Genomic DNA, 20160 nt, shown 5'->3' with positions numbered 1-20160 from the left:
TTCTTTAGATGCTGAGAAAGCCTTCGAGCATCTGGAATGGGAGTACTTCAGACACATTTTGATAAGGTTTGGTTTGGGAAATCAGTTGTATAGGGGCATATCAGCGCTATATACTCATCCTTGAGCATCTGCTGTGATTAATAGTCATCAATTCCTTCCTTTTAATTTGATCGGGGTAGGAGAGAGGATTGCTTTGGCAATGAAGCCATCTGCACTAAATGTGAGAAACAGACTCTTGACAAAGGGTATTAAAACACCTTTTGGATTAGAACACAAAGTACGCTATGTCTTTTTAGATTTACAGAAGCAAGAGACCTTGTTCAAAATTACAGAACAACTGACTGGAATTTGGGCAGGTATCAAGCTATAAAATAAATGAAGATAAATCTGAAATTTTAGGAATTAACATTCCCAAAATGGTCAAAACAAAGTTGTCAGCTACATAAACATAAAGGAGTAAATGAATCTTTAGAAGAGTTAGGAACATTGTGGAGAAACTTAAAAATCTCTTTAAAGGAAAATTACCCTCCAAGGTGGAATAAAATACAAGACTTAAGAAGAATGGAACAAATATGATCGTTATGGCTTGGCAGGGTGGACTTGGTAAAGATGACTGTCCTCCCAAAGTGTTGGTGTTTTTCTAGTGTATCCCTGACCTGACATTAAAAACATGGCAAGATGCGCTATTAACATTCAGATGCAAACATAAAGACAACAGGTGAGCTCCAGAGTTCTGGATAAGCCTCCAAAGTGGGGTAGATTAGCTTCCCCTAATTTGGCTTATTATATTATTATGCATCACAATTAAAAGGAGTGATCAACTGGGTTAACAGACCATCCAAACACTGGGTAAAATTCTAACAAAACTGAAGCGCAATATAGCTATTCACAGTCATTGTTGGGTTACAAAAATTAGGTCACCCACAAAAAACAAAAAATCACCCATTCATCCATCTTTGGACAAATTTTCTAAATTCCTGTCACCAAGGCCCTCTCCCTTAGCTACTTTATTAATAATCAGGAATTTATCCCTAGGAAATATCAGAGTGAGCATTAGTTGTGGGTAAGTAGAAATTATTCAATATGGACAGCTGTTCCTGGGTCCCGATTTGAAATCATACCAAGAGATATGTAATAAAAAATGCCATATTTTCAATATTTACAAAAGTCAAACATTTTATTGTTAAATCTCAATATGAATCAGCACTAGCTTGACCTTTAACCACGTTCGAGGAGTTTATCCAGGAGCAAGTTGGAAGAAAAGATTTAAATTTCTAAGATCTATACAATTTTGAATGAAAAGAATATTGATAAGAAGGGAAACGGGATTTGGACAAAGAAATGGATCTGGATGAATTGGGTCTCTGTATGGGAAAGGGGATATACATCTTCAATTTGTGTTGCTCAAAAAGAAAAATTATATACTGTATAGAAGGCATTTGACTCCAGTTAAGATCCATCACATTTTTGCTACTAGGGAGGTGGCCATATGATTGGCCCTTATGTTTCACATCCGTTGAGTGTTCTCGGCGCACTGACAGGACCTAGAGGGCTTTGCTACTAACCTCCCTCACCCACAGGAAGGAGTTCTCTTTTTGAAGGGGGAAAGAGGAGAATTTTTGAAATACAGGAATAATAGGGTGGTCCTAGAAGCACCCCTAAAATAAAACAAAAATCTAGGTTGTTGACATGATGTTTGAGACTGGAATCAGGACTCCTGGGTTCTGCCCTTGGCTCTCAGCGGGAAGGATGGTCTGGAGAATCCAGTGGGGGAAAATGGCAGTGAGGACTCCTTGGTTTAATTTCTGTCTTTGATATTCACTCATTGTGTGAACTTGGGCAAATCACTTGCTCTTTTTATGCCTCAATGTTCCCCCATCCGTAAACTGGTTATAAGTCTTGCTTCTCTCACAGGGAAATTGTGAGGCTTCATTTGTGTTCACAAGATATTTCAATTCCTGGGATGGAAGATGGTGCAGAAGTACAAAAGGATAATTGTACTGAACTGTCATATGCATGTATTTTCATTTCTTCTCGGGGTTACCCCACCACTAATTTCTACTCGAGAGCAGGGAATTGTTAAGAATTGTAGGGCAACTTTGCTTAACAAAATTGGCTACGTTTCTTGTGAGAGTTGTGAAAATATGCAACAATGCTGCTGGATAACAACAAAGGCCATTTCCTATGGCATGAAATCAGAGTTTATATTTCACAAAGAGAACCAACCTGTCCATCCTAGCCCTCCATCTCCAAGCAGAGAGAAATAGAAGCTTCTTATATTTAAAAAAGTTACAAGGATGAAGATGCCTTTTGGCCTGAACCAGGAGAGGGCTCTTGTTCTCACTTGCCACTTTTTGACATGCTGAAGGTTATTTGACTACATAAAATTAACATGAGAGGGAACATTCCCTGCCAGGGCTCTATGTATTTTGCCGCCCCAAGCACGGCAGTCAGGCAGCCTTCGCGCCTTCGGCGTACCCGCCGCCAAATTGCCGCCGAAACCGCGGGACCGGCAGACCTCCCGCAGGCATGCCGCCGAAGGCAGCCTGACTGCCGCCCTCATGGCGACCGGCAGGCCGCCCCCCGCAGCTTGCCGCCCCAGGCACGCGCTTGATGCGCTGGTGCCTGGAGCCACCCCTGTTCCCTGCAATGAAAGCTTTGAGCAGCAGCAACAGGGAGCCCATTGACTTGTACAGATGGTAATCATCTTCCACATTTACAAAGTTTTTTCTGTCATAAAGGATCCTTACTAGAGCATGGGATAAGCAGTGACACACCCAGGGCTCTTAACACTGTTTGCACCTAGTGATACTCTGGGACCTCTCCCTACATCTCCAGCTGCGTATTATTCCAGAGGGTAATAGACAGCGAGCTTCCACCATATTATCACTGTAGAAATACTTAATAGGTTTAAAGGGTTTGTTCTCAGTTTCATGCTAACTTGAAGTACCGAGGAAGAGTAGTCTCAGTTCACCGATTTTGTTCTCTCTTCCTCTTCCAAGCTGCTGTCTCTTTCACCCATCAGTAGAGTCAGCCCTCTTTCTAACACGCCCAGTTTACTTTCAGCAGATGAGTATGTGCTTTATGTGTTGCAATATAAGTGTTCTCCTCCTTAGTTCCAGCTGCCTTCCTCTTTTCTCCTTCCTCCCCTACATCTGAGATCAGACTTGATGATGTATACTGGTCCCTCCTGGCCTTAAACTCCATGAAATCACCCAAGCCTGAGCTCTCCATCCAGTTACCAGAATCTGCCACGCTCTCCCACTTCCAGATGCCAATTCTACTCCAGCTTCCTATCGGTGCAAGTGCCCATCCACTCTATTTCCCAGATGTCATGACATGACCTGCCCACAGCCCACCTACCCCTGTCAAAAAGCTGAAGAACCCTGCCACCCAGGCAGCTCCCAGGTACCATCCACCTAGAAACTATGTCCAATGGCTTCAAACAATAACAGGCTGTGAGACTGACTGAAGCAGTGTGAAACACACACACACACACCTCCTCAGTATCATGCCTCCCCTCTGATCTGAGAGGACAGCAACAATAGTTCAATTGTCCATTCTTAGTCCGTGGCCTCTCTGCCAAGTCTGTCAATAAGCAAGCCAATTCCTCCCAGTTGAGGTGGTTTTTCTGATGTGGATAGCTGTCCTGAGAGGAATAGGTCTGAGACCCATCACCACCTCATTGCATTCAGGCTACTGAACAACCCACGATAATGCGGACTGACTGAGGTAACAAGCAATCAGAACTGGATTCTAACCAGTGAGTGAAAGGCTTCGTAGCCCACTACCAATTCCCTTGGTCACTCAGTCCCACCAAGACAGATTTCTTAAAAAACACTCTTCTCTTTTTCTGGAGGAGAATGGGATCCTTCTATGTTTTCCCCCTTTTACTCCCTCCTCCCCTCCAAGGCCCTGTGTACAAGGCCCTCTAACAAGGAGGGCTGTGTGTACTGCTCTTCCATAACTCAATGATTCCATTGCTTCACAGAGCCAAAGGGTGGGCAGGGGAGTCACATGCTTCCTTCACCTCCATTCCTCAGGAGCTCTGCATGCAGCCTTCAGAGCAGACTGACCAACATTTTCAAATTACATTTCAGAGACATTTCTGGGGCTACTTGATTTGCTAATAAAGCCTATTAGAACAGACACACAATGTAAGTTCTCGTATTTAGCAAAGTTACATAATCTAGAAACACAGTTACCTTGTTAATGATCTTGCTGAAGTACAGTGAACTTAGCACTTTGCCTTCTTTAGCATTTCCTTGCACACACTGAGCTGGTAACAATCCTGTTTCCAAAACAAGTTCACTTTGGTGGCCAGCATACCCCAGAGGGTGGTCGTTTTGATTTCGTTTCTTTGCTGGGTTCAAGTATTTGCACACATGCTGAAAATCCCTTCACAGCCAACACTGCTATGAGGCAAAACTAAGGAAATGTTCCTGGCTTTGGAAAGCAGTGGAAACTGTGACCTCCCAGACACTGGACTTGAATTCACTCATCTTGTTTCAAAAGCCTTCCCCTAGCATTGATTCTGTTTCAAATTCAAAACGTGCTTGTTAATTCCACAATCAAATTCATTGCTCAGGCTGTCCATTTCTTCTGTAGGAATCACTCTAGCATCACGAGAGTAGAAAACTCACGCTTGCTTCACTTCCTGAAATCTAACACAAAGACTGTAAAATGTCATCCTTCACTGGGAGCTTTTCCAGAAGAGCTGCACTGTAAAACTTCCTGGCATCAGAGTAAAATCTTTTCCTAATAGTGTCACAATGAGCATGGCTTTGGGTTTCTTCAGACTTCAGGAACCGAAAAGCACTAAATCCAACAAACAATTTGTTACCTTCCACTTGCCTGTCTGGATTTAAGACATGTACCTTTAACAGGTCTTCTTTTTCGAGGCTGGCTGGCTTTGTGTCTTCCAAAGATCTGGACCAATTCCATAATGCTGGTATGCAAGCAATGGATGGGGATGGGGCTTCACTTTCCAGCATCTCATTCACACTGTCAAACAAAGGCAAAATACTATGCAAAAAACAGGTAGAACTAGATAAGTTCATGGAGGATAGGTCCATGAACGGCTATTAACCAGGATGGGCAGGGATGGTGTCCCTAGCCTCGGTTTGCCAGAAGCTGGGAATGGGCGACAGGGAATGGATCACTTGATGATTACCTGTTCTGTTCATTCCCTCTGGGGCACCAGGCATTGGCCACTGTCGGCAGACAGGATACTGAGCTAGATGGACTTTTGGTCTGATCCAGTATGGCCATTCTTATGTTCTTATGTAGTTCAATTTGTAGATTTTCAAAGATTTTACACCAGGATCTTTATCATCTTGAGACAAAAAAGGTGCCTTCAAACCCAGATATGGCTGAAGTAGTCTAGTTAAACAGCATTGAAAACTTAGCCATCAAGTTGGCACATGCTTCAAAATGTTTAGGTTTTCTACACTGCAGAAACAATCAAATTCCCTTTCTTTTCAAGCTTCTTGATGTAGCCTCTCCCCAGAGGCATGGCTCAGGCTTCCTACCCGGTGTTTGTGAATCAAAGTGGCTTCACCCCCTCCTTGCACGGATTGCATCCTGGGTTCCTTATTTTGGCACCTGGTGCCTCCAATCAAGGAACCCAGGATGCAATCCATGCAAGGAGGGGGTGAAGCCTGGGACACAAAGGGTAATGTTCCTTGGGAAAATAACTAATGCTATTGTAGAGTACTCACAAGGAATATAACCAACACCACAATACATCAAATACAAATCCCAACAAATGAAATGCCACCTTCAAAAAACAACACAACAGGGGACTTCATTAGAGACAGGAAATAGAGGATCTCAGGAAGAAAAGGGTGGAGATTAACTAATATATTAAAACATCAACGAATTCTTCACCTCTCTGCATTCAGCACTGCACACAGCTGCCCAGCTTTCTCCCTAGCACTATTCCACGTAGATGGGACGCTGCAGATAAGGCCTGTAACAAGTGCTGCAGCACAGTGCAGCTGGCCAGTTTACACAAAAAGAAAGGAGTTCCCTTATGGTGACTTCACTCCTGAGCTGGGCAGAGTCCTCTCCTGGCTTCCTGGTCTGGAGGTCTCGGCTGGCTCTAAGTAGCTGGCACCGGGTTGGTTCTCTGCCCCTCCCTGATGCCTGGTCTCTGCAGGGCTGGCACTCCCTGGTCACACACTAAATCCCATAGTACTTCACAGGCCCCTTTTGGGTAGGGAGTGGGAGTTGATTAGAGACTCCCCAGGCCATGCTGCTCCTCTCCCAGCTCTAAAGATGAAACCAGATCGCGTCCCTTTGTCTGGGGGGCAGCCACTGAGGGAATGAGCAGTCCTGGCTCTTCATTGGCCAAGCAAACTGTCTATATAAATCACTCCATCAGAAGCTCCCCACTGGCTTTTGTAGGCATTTCCAGTCTAGTCTGTCCCCATCCCAAACCCTACGTAGGCTGGGAAATGGTGTCTGGAGGCTCTGGAGCCACTGTCGTTATTGTCCCGAGGGTAGGACCCCTAGAGACTCAGTTCATTGTTCCAGGAGCTAGCAAAGTCCAAAGGGGACTGCATATATTCTGGTTACCGTATCTCTGGTGTCTACTACTAACATCTTTGCAGCTTTGATGGTCACAATATGGATCAGATGGCATGGATGGCCAACATTGCAGATGACATTGGGTTGCTTTTCTATTAGTTCTGTGAGAAAAGAGTTATTTATTCCCTTCATCAGAGAGGCATCATCACTGGCAAATCCTGTTATGTTCTCCCATGGAAAGGAGAGTTCCTGAAAGGTTTCATTCATCTTCTCAAATATGGATGCAGCTGTCCCATTAAATCTAGAAACCACTCCACAACCATTTCTTCTTCCTTTGCTGAAATCCTGCACTAGTAACATTAATTCTTTGCAAGCTTCATCACTGCTTGCATCAATACATAACGTGAAAGGTTTGGAACAAATTGCATCGACAGTTCCCTTTAAAGCATCCTCAGCAAGGGCTTGACCAATAACATGTACAACTGTATTTTTCAGCTATTTCTGAGTCAGAAAACATTGCTTTCAATATTTTGCTTGCATGATAAGCAGCACGAACTTCAAAGTATGCTCTACAACAAAACTAATAACAAATAATTCTGCTCAACTAATTTTTTCTCTGACATCTAGTTTCGAAGATGACTAACATGTTGGTTATTTTCTTTGAAGCTGCACCAGCTTTTGCTGCAGTGTCATGCGAAGACCCAGCGATGTGTCTTTTAATGTCATTTATACCATGTGTGACTGAGGGCTTGGCTACACTTGCGAGTTACAGCACAATAAAGGAGCCCCGGGCGCCCTCGCTCACTCCCCGTCCACACTGGCAAGGCACGTAGAGTGCTCTGACTCCGTGGCTACAGCGCTGCTGGTACTCCATCTCAGCGAGAGGAATAACGTTTGCTGCACCTTGGCTACAACGCCCGGGCGTCAGTGTGAACGAAGTGTTGCATTACTGTGCTCTGATCGGCCTCCGGAAACGTCCCATAATCCCCTTAAGTCAATCCCCTCTTGTCACTGTTTTGAACTCCTGTAGGAATGCGGAAATGCCCTTTCAAAGCTCCGTTTCTGACAGCCAGCATGCAAGCCGTTACTGTGGAATGCTGTGTGTGAGAGAGAGAGGCGGGGAGGAGGGGGAGGTCTGCTGCTGTCTGAACTTACAAGACAGCATGCTGACATGCTCTCAGCCCCCCAAAAACCCACTCTCTCTCCCCACACATACACACAACACACTCCCTGTCACACTCCACCTCACTCCTCCCATTTGCAAAGCACGTTGCAGTCACTTGCATGCTGGGATAGCTGCCCATAATGCACCACTCCCAATGCCGCTGCAAGTGCCGCAAATGTGGCCACGCCAGTGCGCTTGAAGCTGTCAGTGTGGACAGATTGCAGCGCTTTCCCTACTGCGCTCTCCGAAGGCTGGTTTAACTCACAGCGCTCTACATCTGCAAGTGTAGCCATGCCCTGACAAGTCACTCTGGCAAACAGTACAGAACACATATGACTCACCACTACTTAATTTCTTCATTATAGATCATTCTTTTGTCATGCCACTAGAAAGCCTGCATTTTTATGTTTTTAACTTTTGTATGGCCTGGAGAATCTGAATGTATTATCACTGTCAATGTCTTCCAAGTCCGAACAGAGCAAAGCATTGTATTTCAGAAAAACTACCTCTTGAGATGGTTTGCATTCTTTCCATTTCATATTGAAGTATCAGGCTCACACCTTGTGCTCCATTCAGAAAAAAAAACCCCAAAAGGTAATACTGATACATGATTAGCAGAAGCACAGCTTCCTGTGTATGAGCCACACACGCACATCATTCTCTCTCACTGACTCAAAGAGACTGATCTGGGGCTGTGAAGCACCATTTAAAGAGGTGCTTTTGCCCCATTTCTCCACCTGACCTTCCTCTTTCCCTCTCAGACACCCACTCCCCTCCAAATTTGCGAGAGTGGCATTGTGCCCTGGCAAGCAAAGTTACAACCCCACACAGGTTTGGCACGGCCAAAAAGTGGTTGGGCCATGTCCAGGTGGCCTCCTCCACTCTGCGACCTAGGCTGATGCATGTGTGGCTGAGGCATATGAGTCTGTATAATGTCGTTGAATTTTTGCATTTGACATAAAATTGATGCTTTTCATTATTTTTATGCAACGGATTACATGATTAAATCAGGAGGTTTTTTGGTTGTAAACGGGAGTCTCCCTGACATACCAGGAGCCCTCAGGCCCTGGAAGCTTTGGGGGAAAAGACACTATTTTTGTAATTTAAAAAAAATTATGTAATACTTCACTGTTTTCTCCTTGGAAACTTGAAATTAAAATATTTGCCTTACCAAAGTAGCTCTCATTGTGTTTTGAGCACACACTGGGGCATTACGTGGTTGCTCAATACACTGGATTGTTGTCAGAGTTGCTCATGAGTAGGGCTCCGGGTTTGCAACGGAATTTGCAGACGTCCTGCAACCTCTGACTTCTGCAGTGGCCAGTGTGGCTAGGGTGACCAGACAGCAAGTGTGAAAAATCAGGACAGGGAGTGGGGGGGGGGGAATAGGCACATATATAAGACAAAGCCCCAAAAAATCAGGACTGTCCCTATAAAATCGGGACATCTGGTCACCCTAAGTGTGGCTGACCCCAGGACCACCCAAGCAGCCCTGGGGACAGCCACACCAGCTGCCCTGGCCCTGGGGCCAGCTGTACCTGCCGCTGCTCTGGCGCCGGCAGCTGGCCCCGCTCGAGCAGCAGCCAATGTGGCTGGCCGCGAGGATCGCCTGAGTAGTGGTCCCAGGAGCGGCCGGAGCTGCTGCAGCTCGGTGGCTCCCGGCAGCGGTCCTGGGGTGACCAGAGAAGTGGCTGGCCCTCCGGGCCCGGCTCTCCCCCCAGCGGTGGTCGGGGCACTGGCTGATATTTTTTGTTTCTTGCCCATGACCTGTCCATGACTTTTACTAAAAATAACATGATTAAATCGTAGCATTACACAGGAGTGCTGGTTTCTTACTGTACTGCTGCTCATGAGAGCTGAACTAAAAACAGGGGTGTTTTAAAAAAATCTTTTAAATTTTAAAGAGGATTAAAATATTTCCTTTCACACCTAGAACTATAAGGATGTTAGAAAATGTTAGAGAGAAACGAAGGAGGAAGGAGGTCAATCTGGGGCTATACAGTATCACGTGTTCCTATATTAATAGTTGTGCTCAGACATGTAACTTCAGCCCAGGAACATTAACACCTGGCTTTAAAAAGTATAAATAGTCACTAGAGACAGTGAGCAGTGAAAGTATGATATATTATGCTCTTGCTAACAATATCCTTGTTTAGAGGAAGGTACAGAAGTCTTCCCTGAGACGCAGTCTAGCCTTTGTGAGTAGAAAAGCTACTAGTAATGGAACTGAAGTGCTTCCCCCTTGAACGCCGCTTCATGCTGCTATAAACAGGACAGTAATATGTCACTTCTGGCACTGACCCTACCTTAATTCTAACTGCTGCACTGTATAGGCAGTAAGTTAAACAGCTGTAGAGGCTGATACTAAAAGTTACCTTCTTGGCCACAGCACGTACCATACATTAAGAATAGTAGAACACCACCACAAGCCCAGGCCCAAGATATCATTTGCACTGATCAGTATCTACACTGATTTGAAGTACAACTATGATTTTCTCTTTAGAATGTTGATCAAGGAGTACAAAAGAATAGCACAAATAATAGTACTAAGATAATACTTAGTCCTGCCATGAGTGCAGGGGATTGGACTAGATGACCTCTCAAGGTCCTGTCAAGTCATATGATTCTATGCTTCTATGTAGGGACAAAATTAGAAAGGCTAAGGCACAAAATGAGTTACACTTAGCAAGGGATGCAAGCCAACAAGAAGAGGTTCTTTAAATACATAAGGAGCAAGAGAAAGACAAAGGAAAGTGTAGGTCCTCTACTAAGCAGGGAAGGAGAGCTAATAACTGATGACATCAAGAAGGCTGAGCTGTTTAATGCCTATTTTGCTTTAGTCTTCACTAAAAAGGTTAATGGTGACCAGATAGTCAACCCAATGAATATTAACAAGGGGGAAAGAATGCAAAGCAAAATATGGGAAAGAACAGGTTGAAGAATATTTAGATGTTAGACATATTTGAGTCAGCAAGGCCTGATAAAATTCATCCTAGGAACTAGCTAAAGCAATCTTGGAACCATTATCAATGCTCTTTGAGAACTCATGAAGGACAGGTGAGATCCCAGAGGGCTGGAGAAGGCCAAACATAGTACCTATCTTTAAAAGGAGGAACCAAGAGGACCTAGGGAATTATAGACCAGACTGCCTAACTACCATACCTGGAAATATACTGGAACAAGTTATTAAAAAAATCAATTTGGAAGCACCTAGAGGATAACAGGGTTATAAAGAATAGCCAGCATGGGTTTTTCCAGAACAAATCATGCCAAACCAACCTAATTTCCTTCTTTGACAGGGTAAGTGGCCAAGCGGATGGACCGGGGGGAGCAACAGATGTGATATATCTTGATTTTAGCAAGGCCTTTGACCCCGTCCCACATGACATTCTCATAAGCAAAATAGGAAAATGTGGTCTAGATGAAATTACTATATGGTGGGTGCCCAACTGGTCGAAAGACCAAACTCAAAGAGTAGTTATCAACTGTACCCTGTTATATCTAGTAAGGTCCCAGAGGGGTCAGTCTAGGGGCTGGTACTATTCAATATTTTCATTAATGATGTGGATAATGGATTAGAAAGAGTGCTTATAAAATCTGCAGATCACACCAGCCTGGGAGGGGTTGTGAGTGCTTTGGAGGACAGAATTAGAATTCAAAACAACCTTGACAAATTAGAGAATTGGTCTGAAATCAACAAGATGAAATTCTATGAAGACAAGTGCAAGATACTAGAGTTAGGAAGGAAATAAATCAAACACACAATTACAAAATGGGGAATAGCTAGCTAGGTGGTAGTACTGCTGGAAAGGATCTGGAGTTATTCAATTTGTGATCCACTCTATGAGTCAACAATGTCTTGCAGTTGTGAAAGAAGCTAATATACTGGGTAATACACCCAGGAGTGTCATATGTAAGACATGGAGAGATTTGTCCCGCTTTACTCAGCACTGACGAGGCCTCAGCTGCAGTACTGTCCCCACACTGTAGGAAAGATGAGTCCAGAGGAGAGCAACAAGAGTGATAAAAGGCTTAGAAAACCTGACCTATTAGGAAAGATTTAAAAAACTGGGCATGTTTAGTCTTGACAAAAGAAGGCTGAGGGGGCACCTGATAACAGTTTTCAAATATGGTAAGAACTACTATAAGGAGGACAGTGATCTGAAGGCAGGACAAGTAGTAATAGGCTTAATCTGCAGCAAGGGAAATGTAGGTTAGTTAGGAAAGACTTTCTAGCGCTGAAAGAGGGTTGCAAGAGAGGTTGTAGAATCCCCGTCACTGAAGGTGGGGGAAGAACAGGCTGGACAAACACCTGTTAGGGACGGCCTAGGTTTATTTGGTCCTGCCTGCCTCAGCTTAGGGACTTGGACCTTAAGACCGCTCAAGGTTCCTTTCAGCCCTACGTTTCTATGATCTATGAAAATGAACATTTAGGCCTTATTTATGTGTCATAAAGAAAGGCCATAAACCCTACGGTTTTGGCATTTGCAGGTTGATCAGCATGATTCAAATAAGCAATTTACAAATGTAACTAAAACCACTACCATGATATCACAGTTGGTCTGAACAGGCTCCTTACTGGTTCTCTGGTGAGCGAGAGGGGAGGGAAATGCTGTCAGTCATGTTTCTATAAGAAGACTTGTAATCATATGAGAAATCAGGCTTGTTTAGCTGAGCTCCCCAAGAAGTGCTGCAGCAAGAAGTGGAAAACCCAGACACGAGTGGCATCGCCTACTTCATCCCAACAGTGATCCCTGCCTGAGGCTGTGCTGTGGCAAACATGATGGGAGGATGAAATCATCTGGGGCAGAGATTTCAGTGCTGTCGGGATGAAGCACACTTCACCTGTAGCCTTTGCTTTGTTTGATTCCAGGTTTGTTCACAAATAACTGGGAGCCACCTTGTCTGGAAATTTCAAGAACTGGGACTGTTCTTGACCTGTCCTGACAAGCGTTCGCTTCTGATTTTGCAAGTATCTATTTTCCTATTAAACATCCATTATGCTGGAGGGGGGAACCTAAAACAGTGCTGGAGCAGTGTGCAGGTGTACGCAAGATTACTTAGAAAGCAGTTGACAATTGCCATAGCCTAACAGTGTGCACATACTGCACCCCACACACCCTGGGGTGTGATTCAGTACTTAACTGTTTGACACTGTAGTAACTCCACTGGCTTCAGTGCAATTATTCCTGATTGACACTCGCATACTCAAAGGAGAATCAGGCTAAGTGCATTTAATTTCGATTACCGTACTTGCACTTCTATGCTATTGGAGTCAACATTTTCTAGACATTTTATTCTATAGCAGATAATTGTCCAAGGTACTATGTTTTGTTCTATACTTTACTCAATGCACTGGGACTAATTGGCCACGTGACACAACAGTTAGGTCAAGACTAATGTCTTCCTTTTTTTTTTTATCTGATACACTCAAAAAAAACCCAGGGGCTAACTCCAGAGGAGGTTTGACTCTGATTTTGTCTCACACCATGTATTTTGAGAGTTGATTGTATTGTTCAGAGACAACTGTTGTAAGAAGAAGGAAGCCTAAGCTGAGAATTTCTTTGGTTTCCCATTTTAGAGCAAGTTACCTTGGACTAAAATACTGTAACCACAACCAGCTTTTCAGAAAGAAAAACAGGGATATACAGCATCCAAAGCAGATTGGAGTCTGGGACAGGAAGTGCCCTCCATTGCTCTTGCAGCCCTCTTCTCCTAGTACCACTTTGCAGCAGTGAGAAGGGGCCAAAGAGAAAAGCAGCACCAGCTATTTGAATTGTGAGGAAGGAGGAAGCTCTAGAGAACCTGGAATCAGTAGGTGTGTTTCCTCTTCCCCTGAGGACTGCAGTGCTGATTGCATATAAAGGAATAAGCAGGACCAGGAGCAGCAGATGACAGGTCAAGGGCAATGAGAGTACTTGTCATGGGAGTCATGAATCAGAGCTCCTCCATATTGGAGCATTATGGAAGTGGCAAGGCTCATCTCATTGGATCCAGGAGAAGACATGGAAAATTGGTTTTTGAAACCTGTTTAAAAGTATTTCGCTTAATCCCCCTCAAAATATAACAGTAATACTTAGCTCTTATACAGCGCTTGTTAATCAGTAGATCTCAAAACACATTAAGTGTGGATGATGAAGGCATCTGGAAGATGAGCAGGTGAAAAACAAAATGGATGAGATGAACTCACCATAAATGGTCATTTCCAATCTCAATCTTGCTGAAATGTATTTTGGGGTCTCCCTTTTACAGCTCTGGGCACTTTAGCTACAGTGTAGTTGTCAACTATAGCACATTCTGATCTAATCTATGGTCAGAGAAGAACAGACAATTTGAACCAAAGCAGCCCCTGAGACCAACAGAGCGAAAACCAGACCTGACATGGAGGAGATACAGAACCAAAGGCAATACCTGCTGGAGATGGGATATAGTTAGAGGTCAGGAGAAGAACAGAAAGGCAAGAGTGCAAGAGGTTTTGCCAGAAGTTGGGAATGGGCGACAGACAGGGGATGGATCACTTGATGGATGATTACCTGTTCTGTTCATTCCCTCTGGGGCACCTGCCATTGGCCACTGTCAGAAGACAGGATACTAGGGATGTAAAAGGTTAACTGGTAAGCATTAGGCTTACCGTTAACTGGACCTTAACCATTAACTCCAGCGGCCGATTGGCTGGCCGGAGCAGCCCCGGCCGTGTCAGGCCGGCTGGCCAGAGGGACCCTAGCTCTGGCCGATGGGACCCCACCCCTAGCTGCAGCCGCACAGGGCTGGGCAGCCTGGAGCAGCTCCAGTGCCATCCGTGGCGGGCAGGTGGGACCCCAGCCCCATCCGTGATGGGCAGGCCGGCTGGTGGGACCCCGGCTGCACTGAGCCAGATGGGCTGGAGTGGGGCCCCAGCCCTGGCCGCGGCAGGCAGGCTGGCTGGGCCACGGCAGGCTGGAGCAGCCCCAGTCCTGGCCGCACCAGGCTGATGGGACCCCAGCCCCAGCGGGACTGCAGCCCCAGCGGGACTGCAGCCCCAGCGGGACTGCAGCCCCAGCGGGACTGCAGCCCCAGCGGGACTGCAGCCCCAGCGGGACTGCAGCCCCAGCGGGACTGCAGCCCCAGCGGGACTGCAGCCCCAGCGGGACTGCAGCCCCAGCGGGACTGCAGCCCCGATCAGGCCGGCAGGACCCCTGCTCCGGCCGCCCTGCACAGGCCCACCGAAATGACCTCGCTTAACAGTTAAACTATAGAATTTTAATTGTTTAACCGATTAACTTTTTTAACCAATATTTACATCCCTACAGCATACTGGGCTAGATGGACCATTGGTATGACCCAGTATGGCCGTTCTTATGTAGGTTTGAATAAGGGTCAGATTGTGAGATCCTCTCTCATACTGAGTAGCATCTTATTCCATAAGATGTCTCATTGATGTAAATGGATCAGCTGATTGTGTAAGGTGTTACTCAGCATGAGTAGGAGTATCAGAATCTGTCAATTAGCAGGGGTAAGCATAGGAGTCACTTATCCAAGGCAAACCTCCTCATTTAGGGGGGTCCACCCCACTAATCCATTCCCCTTGCTGTGTGCGAATGTACTGTAGTCACAGAGCTCATGTGAGTGTAGCACAGAATAGCAACGTTCTATATGCATATAAAGGTAGCCCAAGGTCAGGATCCTGCTTCTTTCAAGGGTTTTGTCAGTACTTTACTCCCCCTTCAGATATTGATGTAATATTATTTTCTGTTAAACCCCCTAATTTGCTCTCAATTAATTGTTCATGGGATTAAGCCTTTTTTTTAAATAATGAAAACACAAGAAAAGCTCAGTGACAGGAGGATGAAGGAAGTCTGTGCTATTCACCATCCACCCAGCCACCCACATGCTATCTTAATTCATCGGGAGACAAAGCCAGCTCTTTGTCTTTGCAGCTCCCTCTATGCCATTCATTCACAGTGAGATATCGCTCCCAGTAATCAGAGCCCGCCTATACAGGAGAAAAAAAGAATAGAAAGAGAAAAAAACCCATCTAATCAGACATTAGACTTGCTTCATTGTCAAAAAGGCAGCTCTTAAAAAAAAAAAAAGCCAATTTATATATAGCAATAACTGACATATGGATCTCGATTAAGCACCCTTTCCATGCAAAGCTAAATGGTATCTAATGTAATAGACAATGATCTTTACTTATATATACACACACATTTAAGCTACTTTTCCCCATAATGCATCTGAGAGTAAATCTTCTAATAGTTAGGCAAGAACTAGCACGTAGCATTGTTTAATGCTTTTTTTAACCAATGCATCCCTGAATACTTTGCCATTTTCTGCATAGTAAACCACACATGCAGCTCATAGCAGTTAAGAGGTTAATTGCTAACAATTAACAATTGGGAATTGGTCCTGCTTTGAGCAGGGGGTTGGACTAGATGACCTCCTGAGGTCCCTTCCAACCCTGATATTCTATGATTCTATGATTACTGTAACATGTTAAAAAACTTAATAACCACCTGCTGTTGTTAAAACATCTTTTTACCAGCCCTGCCTGTCATACTGTTATTGTGCTTATAAACTAGTTACACTCACTAGTTGCCTTCTCTTGACATATGCAAAGTTTTGCCAGTTAATCTTTGCATCATGGTTTTATTTGCAAATGTCATAAAAACAGCAATGGTGGAATCAGACAGCCCTGTTTCAGTATGCAATCCAAAATGAATCTTTTTTTAAGCTTACTGGTTTGGTTTTGAAGCTAGTGAGAGTGTCACTGCTCAACAAAGTTATCTCATGGGAAGACTACATGCATGGGCTGCTTTAGAGCCTGGAAGTCACAGGACACAAAGATGAAAAAGACTAACTGGCCTCACTCTTCAGCGGAGTCTAAAGAACACACCACACAGCTCAGGAAGGAGGTGCAAAGGTAGCTTTACACCACATGTGCATTCCCCCCATCCTGGGCCAGCTGTGTGTCAGCCAGACCCTCAATGTAAATAACAGACTGAACTGACTCTAAATCACACCAGTTTCCAATGGCCAAAGGGGGCATGCTGGCAGCTAGAGATTGATAGGGTATAGGAAACCTTTCACAACCAGATCATAGGCAGCCAGGCCTAGTAGTCAGAGCCACAGTCCACAGTCACAAGACAGGAGTCAAGATACCAGAAGCAGACCAACTGGAGAGGAGAACCACAAGTCACACACCAGAGTCAGGAGCCAAGCTGTAGGTCAGGAACCACAAGTCAGATGCCAGGAAACCACACAGCAGCCACAAGAGCAGGGTGGAGCATAGTTGTTCAAACAGCTTCCTGGCTCTGCTGCTGGTTTAAGTAGGGCCAGCGAGCCAATCAGCTGCTCTGGCACTCTGCCAATCAGACCTCAGGGGTGGAGCCTCATGCTGGGGCTGGGCTTTGTGGATTCCAGGTAAGCAGCTGTCAGCAGACTACCCCATGGTGGGTTGGATCATAGCTACTCCCATTAACCCTATGGGCCTGGGTTCAAGACCAATGAGTCATGACAAAATTCCAGCCATGCCTCCTCTATGCCAGATTATGAAGAGGCTGTAACACAGGAGCCATCATGCTGGTTTATACCATTGGAGGCTCTCCTCTCTGGTGCTCCTCCTCTGGCCAGCTGTGCCTTCCTTAGGGGTGCTTGGAGCTAGTGAAGCAGCAAAATGGCCCTAACAAAGCCACAGATGGAGGGTCATTAGGTCTGAGAAACAAAAAAGATCAAGCACACCAGAATAAGAGAACTTGCAATAATACAGCCATTTAGGGCATACTCAGTGCTATCTTGAATTGTTGTATGATGCTTAAGTACCATATTGACAGGCACCTTAGAAAAGACATAGATAATGTTACGTACCTTATCTAGCATGCCATTCCGCAGCGAGGGCAGGATTGTTCCCTACAGCACATTTTCTAGCATTTCATCCAGTCTTGTTTTAATTGGATTAAGCAATGGGGCTTTCACCACTTCCCTTGGAAGATTATTCCACAATCTAATAAAATTGTATGCCACAATGTATTTTTCTGAGAGTACTTGCCAGAGGAAACAATTTGGGAATAGATAGAGCCATGTAGTCGAGTTCCACAAGGATCAAGCATTATTATTATTACTATCACACACAAAAACTAGATTGAGTGACATTTAAGCCTGCATCTGGACACACTCTACATACCCAAAACCTCAACAGCTTGGGAATCAGAAGTTAAGGCAAACAAAATTGAAAAAATAGTAACCTGTAAAATTGAAGAAACAAACACGAGCAAGAAGGGGTACTTAACACTAAGGTGTATTGTCCTACTTAGCAGATGTACAGAAACATGTGAGGCAAAATTCAGATCCTAGGAACTTATACATTTTTGTCAAAGGAGATCAAAAAAAGCTTAAACACCTCATTCAAAAACATTTAAAGTAGTCATTTTTGATCATTTATTATTCCATGTGAAACAACCCAATCTCTACCAATCCAATAAGAAACATTCAAATACTATGTCAATCTTAAATTTATTTTTGGTCAACATTTTTTTAAAATTACAGCTTAAAACTCCCATTGAAATTAAAACTCTTCTCAACCTTAATTACAATGCAGCTACTACTCCACCATAAGGTAAATCTATAGGATAACAAGGTATAGAAAAAGCAAACAATTTTTATATGCATAGATTAAATAAATGCTGTTTCTACAGGCAGGGAGGAGTAACTACAGCATTATAAGATTGTGCAACTCAACTGACTCCTTAGTTATGGTTGATGAAATACCATGTTTTAATTAAAAGCCTGCATACTCAGAAGGTTATAACTTCCTGAAGAAAAAAATTACTCTACTGAATTATCTTGAGGTTATTTTTAGCCAAAAGGTAATTCCCCTCCATCCCCAGTTAAGAAAATTTCCTAACTGTTAAATCTTAGATTGCTCAAAAGAGTCATTGTTTTAAGAGATCAGACTTTGCCATCAGTGATGACAAATGCTTTTGACGTGTGAAGAAATCTCCCAAAAGAGCTATAAAACCACATAGCAAATATAACTTGTTAACTTGTATAATGGGATCCCAGAGAATGGAATCACTGTGCAACTGTTATTCATACTGAGTAGCACTTAATTCACACAAGGAATCTCTTTGATTTCAGTATGTCTCCTCAATGAAGTAAGTGCTCACCAAAGTGACTAGGGATTGCACAGTCAGGCTCTAAATATGCTGTGTGTGTTCTTCTAACTTAGTGGTTCTCAAACTTTTGTTCTGGCGACCCCTTTCACAGAGCAAGCCTCTGAGTGCGACCCCCACTTAGAAATTATATTTAACACCATTATAAATGCTGGAAGCAAAGCAGGGTTTGGGGTGGAGGCTGACAGCTCGTGACCCCCCATGTAATAACCCCGTAACCCCCTGAGGGGTCCTGACCCCCAGTTTGAGAACCCCTGTTCTAACTTCTTAACACTGAGATACACATACACATATACACGAATTGGCACATATTGGCACTGGGCACATCTTTGCTAGCTTTCATAGTATCATAGATTTTAAGGCCAGAAGGGACCATCATGATCATCTAGTCTGACCACCTGCCCATCGCTGGCCGCAGAACCTCACCCACCCTCTCCTGGAGCCAACCCATAACCTCTGGCTGAGTTACTGAAGTCCTCAAATCATGATTTAAAGACTTCAGGTTACAGAATCCATCATTTACTCTAGTTTAAACCAATGCCCCATGCTGCAAAGGAAGGGTGTCTACCAATCTGACCTGGTGGAAAATGCCATATTTGGGACCAGGGAGGAAATCAGTTGAACACTGAGCATGTTGGCAAGACCCCCCCAGCCAGACACCTGGGAAAGAATTCTCTGTAGTAACTCGGAGCCCTCCCCATCTACTGTCCCATCTCCAGCCCACTGGGGATTTTTGCTACTAGCAGTCTCAGATGGGTCACTTGCTGTTGTAGGCAGCCTCATCATACCATCTCCTCTATAAACTTATCAAGCTCAGTCTTGAAACAAGTTTTTTGCCCCCACTGCTCCCCTTAGAAGACTGTTCCTGAACTTCACTCCTCTGATGGTTAGAAACCTTCATCTAATTTCAAGCCTAAACTCGTTGATGGCCAGTTTATATCCATTTGATCTTGTGTCAACATTAGCGCTTAACTTGAATAACTCCTCCCCCCCTCTGGTATTTATCCCTCTGATGTATTTATAGAGAGCAATCATAGCTTCCCTCAGCCTTCGTTTGATTTGGCTAAGCAAGCCAAACTCCTTGAGTCTCCCCCCATAAGGTCGGTTTTCCATTCCTCGGATCATCCTAGCAGCTCTTCTCTGCACTTGTTCCAGTTTGAATTCATCTTTCTTAAACATGGGAGACCAGAATTGCACAGATATTGCAGACGAGGTTTCACCTGTGCCTTGTATAATGGCAATAACATTTCCCTGTCTCTACTGGATATACCTCACCTGATGCATCCTAGGACTGCATTAGCCTTTTTCACGGCC

This window comes from Emys orbicularis, chromosome 23 (genome assembly GCF_028017835.1).
Source record: "Emys orbicularis isolate rEmyOrb1 chromosome 23, rEmyOrb1.hap1, whole genome shotgun sequence".
Taxonomy (NCBI): Eukaryota; Metazoa; Chordata; order Testudines; family Emydidae; genus Emys; species Emys orbicularis.
The sequence above is the reverse complement of the archived record's forward strand: the minus strand, read 5'-3'. Positions refer to the sequence as shown.